Source organism: Triticum dicoccoides, chromosome 4B, assembly GCF_002162155.2.
Source record: "Triticum dicoccoides isolate Atlit2015 ecotype Zavitan chromosome 4B, WEW_v2.0, whole genome shotgun sequence".
NCBI lineage: Eukaryota > Viridiplantae > Streptophyta > Magnoliopsida > Poales > Poaceae > Triticum > Triticum dicoccoides.
The window spans coordinates 565512674-565521986 of record NC_041387.1 but is presented as its reverse complement, the minus strand read 5'-3'; positions in this window follow the sequence as shown (position 1 = coordinate 565521986).

Sequence of the window (9313 nt, the reverse complement as noted above, 5' to 3'; positions counted from 1 at the left end):
ACACACGACAGGCTCTAGACGATTTGCAGACGACGCATCTCATCAAGCCGTCTGTGCATACTGCACACCTGGACATCACCGTCCATTCCTCTATCGTGGGCACTTCGTTTGGCAATTGTCGTTCATGTAGTAGTATATGTATAACCCGGTATGATAGTAGCCCATCTCTCGTATTCTCAGGCCCCACAGAAGTGCATGCATAGCAGAATAAAATATGCTAACTCTCTCCTGTCCCTAACTGACATGCACTGAAATAAGTGATAGTTTTAAATTGACTGAAATCAATTTTATGAATTGAGTGAAATCGTTTCTTACATGAGCGAAATATAATTTTTGAAATGAGCAAAACCTGTTTTATGAGCGAGCAAATTTGTTTTGTGAATTGATAAAAATTTCGAATTGAGTGAAATTAGTTTTTTGAAATACTTGAAATGAGTTATTTGTAACGAGTGAAATCAAATGAGTGAAGTTAGTTTTATGAAATAAATTTGAATGGGCCTAAATCCATCTTTAGAATATGAGTGAAATATGTTTTCTCAAATAAGTGAAATATGTGTTTTAAAATTAGTGAAATTAATGTTTACAAATGAGTGAATTTAGTTCTTTGTAAATGTGTGAAATAATTCTTTGAAATTAGCGAAACAGTCAAAAAACACTTGTATGAAATAGCGAAACAGTCTTATGTTTTATGAAAGTGATTCAAAGATAATTGAAATATATAAAATAAAAAGTAGTACAAATATGGCCAAGATTGATCTTGTTCTAAAGGTCTTGTGAATAGGATTTCAAATATATAAAAAATCAAAAATGGACATTTGGTTTGAAATATAACAATCATTGAAAATAGAGGGATGAAATAAAATGCATGTCATCTGTGCGGGAAGAGAGAGTCATGCATGCATCGGTCTCTCCATTCCAACTTTCCCTCTCTCCTTTGACAAAGCTCCGTGACATGCATGTACTTTGGAAGTACATGTGTCAGTGCATGTCAGTTGTATTTACCAGGTATAGAAGAGATAATAGATTTACAAGTTTATATGTATCAGGCAACAAAGATCTTGATGAAATTGATTGACGGTGAATTGCTAATCGTTAGCTACTGGCTCCGATATATTTACTTATTCGCACACACCCTGTCAGTGCAGGGGTTCGGTCTGGGGGTGCTCTGCCGACTCGGACTCTGCACTCACAGCAGTTCAATGAATGGTCAGAAAATTGATATTAGCTGCATCAGAAATTCAGAAAGTACGAGCAGCAGTTAGTCTCACACATAGCCATCTGCTTTCGCGTGCAGATCAACGACCAAAGGGACGCTTCCTAGCTGTCCTCTGTTTGTTCATCGCTACCATTGCCGCACACACGGCCGCCTCGCAATAGAGATGGACTGCAAAGCTGTGGTGTGCATGTTATTTTATTTTATTTTTTGAAAATGGAGGTGTACCCCGGCCTCTGCATCATAATGATGCATGCGGCCATCTTATTAAAAGGTCTACGAAGTAACACAAAGTCATAAAAGTATTACAGCTCGCAAGTGGAGCGAAAAAAGAAAAAATAACATGCTGACAATCTCAACCGGTGCGGCAATATGAAGGACAAGCTCCCTAGACGCATATCTTGTTATGCGACCGCTATCCGAACCGGTTGAATATAGCATGTGCTACCATCTCCCACTGGTTGCAGCCAGTAACCTAAGGCTCCCTGAAGTCCATAGAAGTGAGTAAGGACCGCGTACGGATCCATGCGGTAGCTCTGAAGATGACCTGTAAGAAAGTTAAAATGTGTTGTCTGTTAAAAATCAAATCATTCCTATAGTTCCATATAGCCCATAAAAGCGCACATATTCCAATCCGAACACGATTCGCAATAGTATGCTCAACCCCAGCTAACCACGTTCCAAACAATGACTCAATGTCAACTGGAGGATTAATATTGAAGACTATATGAATCGTTCTCTAAAGCAATTTGGCGAGTGGGCATTCAAGAAATAAATGTTGTATTGTTTCATCATGATCATAAAAACAACAACGTGAACTACCTACCCATCGCCTCTTGATTAAGTTGTCCTTGGTGAGTATAACTTGCTTGTGGACGAACCACATAAAAATTTTGATATGCAAGGGCACCTTAACCCTCCAAATATGCAAAGATCTTTAGATTGGGCCAGAGTTAACTAAATCCAAATAGAAGGATTTCACCGTAAAAATCCCATTTTTAGTTAATTTCCATTGCGTCGAATCCGGTTGGTCAGATAGTTGGACATCTATCAATCTCCGAACCAAGTGCATCCAGGCAGTCCATCGCTCACCAACTAACGTGCGTCTGGATTGAAAATTCAAGGGAATTGTCTGGAACACTGTACCAACATAATCCTCTTTATGTTGCACAATGTTATAAAGGTTGGGATATTGTATGACCAGGGGTGTCTCTCCTAACCATGTATCCTCCCAAAATCTTGTTGACATCCCATTGCCAACCAAGAGACCCTACGAAAGAACAAGTCCTTCGTTCTTATAAGCCACTTCCTGAATGGCAAGTCAGTTAGTCTTATGATAACCTGGGCGAGCGTTTTCAATACCGAGACCGCCCGGTCTTTAGGTCGGCAAAGGATATCCCATCGCGCGAGACGGTATTTCCTCTTGGCCTCATCTGACTACTAGAAGAACCGAGATCTAAAGAAATCAAGGCGCTTCCGAACCCCTTTCAGAATATCAAAGAAAGATAATAGAAACATCGGCATACTAGTCAGTACCGACTTAATCAGTACTAGCCGACCTCCATAAGACATAAGCTTGCCTTTCCAGCAGCTAAGCTTTCTTTCAATTCAATCTTCGATACACTTCCATTCTTTGTTGGATAACTTACGGTGATGAATCGGTATGCCCAAATAACTAAAAGGTAAAGTATCTAATTCACAACCGAACAATTGTCTATACATGTCTTGCTCATCTTTGGCCTTCCCAAAGCAGAACAATTCGCTCTTACAAAAGTTTATCTTTAAACCTGACAATTGTTCGAAGAGACATAAAATGAGTTTCATATTGCGCGCCTTAGCAATGTCATGTTCCATATATAAGATAGTGTCATCAACGTACTGTAAGATGGATACTCCTCCATCAACCAGATGAGGGACTAACCCCTCCACCTGACCATGTTGCTTGGCCCTACCAATAAGAATGGCCAGCATATCGTCCACTATATTAAACAAGAGAGGAGACATAGAATCCCCTTGTCTCAAACCCTTGTGTGTTTAAAAATAATAACCGACATCATCGTTAACCTTTATGCCGACACTACCCTTCTGGATTTGAGACCCCACTTGGTTCCGCCAGGCGTCACTAAATCCTTTCATGCGCATTGCTTGTTGAAGAAAATGCCACTTAACTTTGTCATATGCCTTCTCAAAATCCACTTTGAAGATAACTCCATCTAGCTTCTTCGAATGAATTTCATGAAGCGTTTCATGCAAGACCACCGCCCCTTCAAGTATGTGTCGCCCTAGCATGAACGCTGTCTGACTCGGTTGTACCACTGAATGAGCAATCTGTATAAATCTATGGGTACCCACCTTTGTGAAAATTTTGAAACTCACATTGAGAAGACATATGGGCCTAAATTGCTCGATCCGAACTGCCTCTTCTTTCTTTGGAAACAATATAATCATGCCAAAGTTAAGATGAAACAGCTTCAAATTACCGCTAAAGAAATCATGAAACATAGGCATAAGATCATCCTTAATAATGTGTCAACATTTCATATAAAATTCAGCAGGAAACCTGTGTGGTCCTGGTGCTTTATTTGGTTTCATTTGCGAGATTGCATACAGAACCTCATTCTCAGTAAAGCACTACAAAAAAATACACTTCCGTGATGATACGTGTTTGTCACAGTAGGTCGCATTTTCTGTCATGCATGTACATCCATGACGATTTTATGACAGAATCAAGATAGTCATACATGTGCTGTCGTAGAAGTGTTACATGACATTACCAAAATTATCATCACGGAAGTGTCCACTTCCATGACGATAAATCCCACGTCACAGAAGTGCTTTCGTCAAGGGTGACCGACACGTGGCATCCACCATAACGGAACGCCGTTAAGCTATCGGGTCGGGTTTTCGATCCGATAACCTGTTAACTGCCCCGACCAATGGGGATGTTCCACGTGTAAAATCATCATTGGCTGGAGGAAACACGTGTCGGCTCATCGTTGGGACAGATGTCATCCAGTCATTGGACAGAAGGCGCCTATGATACATTGACACGTGGCACAACCCAACAGAGGCCCATTCCTGTGAAAAGGCCGGCCCGTTTGACTTGGTCAAAAGGTGGTAGGCTGGCCCATGTAAAGCCTGTTAACGACCTGTTCGCATATAGCCCATTTACAGCCCGCTAACCCAAGGCCCGTTACGCCCTATCCGAATTAGGCCCAGTAGCGTCATTTGGGCCACCCAATATGATTCCAGCCCATTTTCACTTCTGGCCCATGTATGGCCCATGACGTCTTTCGGCCCATATGAGGCCCTATGTAACTCTTGGCCTATTAACGGCCCGTGGTGAAACTGGCCCGTAATGAACAGTGTATCACTTTACACCCATTAACGGCCCGTGGTGAAACTGGCCCATAATGAACAGTGTATCACTTTATACCCATTAACAGCCCGTTATTCTGTTGGGCCGTTTCCAGCCCATGTTATCTTTCGGCCTTCTCGGAGCCCATTTATTCTTGGGCTCATTTCCAGCTTTCATTTACTTACAACCCATTACTGTTATTTTCTGCTTGTGGGCCAAATTCAGCCTGTGGTTACAGTCGGCCCGTTTGTGGTCCGTCAATATGTTGGGCCGTTTTCATAGCATCATCAAATACAGCCTATTAACGATGGCCCGTTATGGTCGGCCCATGAACGGACGATTCCAACTCTAGCCCGTTTATGTCCATAATGCGGCCTATTATTGGCCCATGTTTGGCCAATCGATCATACTGCCCGTATAAGGCCCATTGATGATATGGCCCGTAGAAGGCCCAATGTTTCTACGGCCCGTAGAAGGCCCATTGTTTCAACGGCCCGTAGAAGGCCCACTGTTTCTATGACCCGTAGAAGGCCCACTGTTTCTACGGCCCGTAGGAGACCAAGTGTCACTACAGTAAATATTAGCCCATAGTTATTGTGGCCTAGTTTTAAAAAATAGGTTATTGCAGCCACTAGCAAACCACGGAAAAAGAACTACAATGACTACAAGCAAACAAATAAACAAGACAGCAAGGAAATAAATAAGCAAGCAACTTACGCTAGGCTATCACGGCTATCACACATATTACATCCACTAGGCATCAAAGTTCGCCACCAGTGCAAATAAACGCGCCGACAAAACAATATACAAAACTGAGAGCACTTCAGAAGGCACTAGGCCTGGCCAGGTCGGCCGCCCCAAACAGCTGAAGAAGCTGAGTAGACCTCAGTTGTGTCAACGATAGATGCATCAACACTAGATTTAAGGCATGATGGTGCGCACGGTAGTCCTCTGACATCTTCATTGCATCTTTGACTTCAAGTCGGAGCTGAGCTGAAGCAAGCCTTTCCGCTTTAAGTTGAGACTGAAGAAGTCGAACTGATTGAGGCAGCGACTGCACAGAGGTTGTCTCACACTTGCTGGTGAGTAGTTTCAACTCGCTGTCTTCATCATGACAGGACCTTGGGGTCATCTCGCTGTCCTCAAGATGGTTTCGCTCACTATCTTCCCTAAAGTTCTGCCTGGCGTAAGAGATACGACTCTGAAAGAGAAACAAGGAGACACGTAACAGGTTTCACAATTATATAAGCAAATAAATGGATCTGTTCTGCATAAGGAACATGTTTTTACAACTACAATTTGAAACTGTTAGTTGTTGCAAACATCCAATCAGATGTAAACAACAAAGCAAATAGCAGCGGAGGAAATGATGCCTATCCAAATCTATACTAGAACAAAGTTTGAAGGCTTCAGAAGGATGAACTTACATTACATGTTAACACGGGCTGGACAAAGCCCTTCTCCATGTTGATGGAAGGATAATTCAATAAATTCCCCAAAGAAAATTCTTTATAAGCGTTGCCATTATTATACATTTTGCAAAGAGTAAATATAGATCAAATAATATTGGAAGAAACAGAGGATAATGAAGCTCAGGTGCAGACTGATGATACATAATCAAATAGCAATTAACTAAGTACATCATTACAAGGCAAAAGGGAGAGAGGGACTGACAAGAGCAATGCAGAGCCCATTATTGTTTTGAGATCGTATGATCCTTTGAGCAAGGAGATTCATCTGAAATTAGTTTTCATACAAGTGAGAAGGTAAGGCACAAGCAGAAATTTAGGAGTTCAAATTTTGAATTGATATCATAGACAGTACCTGATGCTGGGCTCCCAGCAGTTCTAATAGGGGTTTGGCCACTAGAGTAGGGGTAAAGTGTGGTATAGTTGGGCCTGTGTTTTCTGTGGCTGCTGATCTATCTGATTTAACAAGTATCACTACCTTTTCCAAATACCTAGTTTGTACTCCTTGAGGATCTGCACTGACCCTCTTCCTTTTGGACATCTATTACGAAAGAACAACATTTCACTGGAAAAACATAGTGTGACGACACATGGAATAGGTACAGAAAATGGATAGGTATGGCATATACTCATATATGATGCTTAAACTAAGCAGATGGTGTAACAAAGTACAAGTAATGCAAGAGGTCAGATGCAACATATGTGCGACCAATACAACTTTGCAAAGTTAGAGCAAGCACCTTGATGGGTGAATAAGATAGGCCATCCTCCACCATGCCAAGTTTGTTAGCCAGTGGATCGTTCCGCAATATTCCTCTCGTGCACCCATTCTCATATTCATTTTGATAATGTTCAATATTTGACATGCATGAAAACATAAAAACAAGTGAGATTTTCTTTGTAATGCAGAAGTGATTCTAATCCAATACTACCTCCCTATAAACCCCTTTGTGCTATCTCTGCAATTCTTTTAAAAGATGCCATGCATGCTGTAATTTGTTGTGTGCATTAATATAATGTGGCCAACTACTCAAAATATGAGAGCTCCAGAAGTGATGACACTTCGCAGATGATAGCTTCAACATATAGTAAAGAAGAACAAGTCGACCTGACCTGACAGATTCATAATATACTAAGAGAGAACAACTCGACCTGACCAGTCAACCGCAAGAGAAGAGTATCATCTTAAAGAAGAGTAGAAGAGCAAGCAGATTGAAGATATTACAAGTCTTTCAATACAATGTCGGTTGGCCACCCATGATGAACCAGAGCGCACAGAGAAATACTATTCTTTTTGGTCTCTCCATATGTGGCTAACATGCATTTCAAAACTAAAGTAGGAACATTTAGCTAACCAATTAAACATCTCTCAGTTTTACTAATATCAGCAATAATATCAGATATGAATTTGTACAACTAAGCTTGTTTAACTCGATGGGTGGAGCAGTGCTATTACGACACGAACCACGTAGGCGGATTGTGGTCATCATAAAATGGGGAAACATAAGCATGATGAGTACAGTGTTAACCGTGGCAGTGGGATGGCAGATCTGAAGCTGCAAACCGCGCAAAGGGGTAGTTAGCAACCGATGTTTGCTTTGAAATAACAACTAAGATTTGGTATGGACAAGAAAGTACGGTCAACAAGTGACAAAGAAATGCAATTATGATATCTCTCTATATGTCGCGACATGCATTTGGAAACTCAAGTGGGACCTTTAGCTAACCAACTAAATGTGTCGGTTAACTAATATCAGTATCATATCACAATCATATTTGAACAACTAAGCTTTCGAATTCTGAGTGTTGTGTTGTTTAGCTTGAAGGCTGGAGTAATGCTAGTACGACAAAAAGCACCTACGCAGATCATAGTAGAGTAGATAAAAGGGGAAAACCCTAAGAATCAAGAGAAAACTCAGGAAAGTGGAACTAGCTGGACCAGTGGGTGGCGCACATGCTTTTCGAAACGAATATAGGAACATTAGGTGACCAATTAAACGTTCTCTGTTTTAGTGATATGAGCATCATATCAGATTCGTATTTCAACACGTAAGTTTTGGGTTGAGGTCTTGAGGAGGAGTGCTAGCACGACACGAAGCACCTACGATGATGGTAGTGAATATAAAGGGGGGAAACCATAAGCTTTACGAGTATAGTGCTCGTGCCATGGCGGATCTGAAGGTGCAAATCGGACAAAGCTACTTCGCAACCAATGTTTGCTTTCAACTAGCCACTACGATGTGGTACGGACAAGAAAAGTACAGTAAACAAATTACGATCTATTTTCCGGGTGAGATCAATAACTTAAGCACATATGGAAGAGTACCACCTCTCTTGCGACGTCGTGTAGGCCTATGCTGATACGTTGAGGGTGTTGCGGGTGCGATGGCTGTCGGTGGCGGGGAAGAAGATTTTAGATGGCAGACGGCCGGGTCGGGGGATATATCCTGTTGTCGTGGATGAGGCGGTCGTAGGAGCAGCAACATCAAGGTGGATGACGGCGCCTATGAAGCGAGAGGAGGCGATGAAAGGATCTTGGTCTAGCGCCATGGATGAGAGACGTCCATCTCTTGAAGTGGACGACGGGGTAGGGGTAGCGGCTCCGGCAAGGTGGCGGATGGGGTGGCGGACGGAGGAGGCTTGTCGCAGTGCGGAGGTTGTTGTGCCGTCGACGGTGTATGAATGGAGAAATGGAGGGGAGAGGGGATCTCAAAATTTGGGACGCGCTTCTCTGAAATGGGGGAAAGTTACAAACTTATCCCTCGTTCAAAATTTCGGACATCGCGTCGGTTGGGGATAGGACAGTAATCTCGCATCTCCCAAATATTTGTCGGTAACTATTTCGGGCGAGGAGATGGTGTTTTGCCGCCCACGGTTGGTGCCCATGGTGTATGAACAGGGCTGACAGGTAGGGCTGTTGTGTCACGTCTGATGGAAGTTACACATCTGCCCCTATTTAAAATATTTGCCTACATCGATTTTGGACGAGGAGAGTTTGTTTTGCCGCCCACCGTGTATGAATGGGGAAACGGAGGAAGAGACACATGTCTTTCGGACGAGCTTGAATCAAATGTGTTTTGCCGCCCACGTTTGGCGCCCACCGTGTCTGAATGGGCTCAGAGGCCGTCGTGTCACGTCTGATTGAAGTTACTAGTCTACCCCTATCGACAGCAGTGTAAATCCGGTCGATAAGGATGTCAAGTTTTAGGGGTAGACAGTAATTTCTATCTCGCAAACACTTGCTTCGGTCAGCCCACAAATTATAGTGGGTGT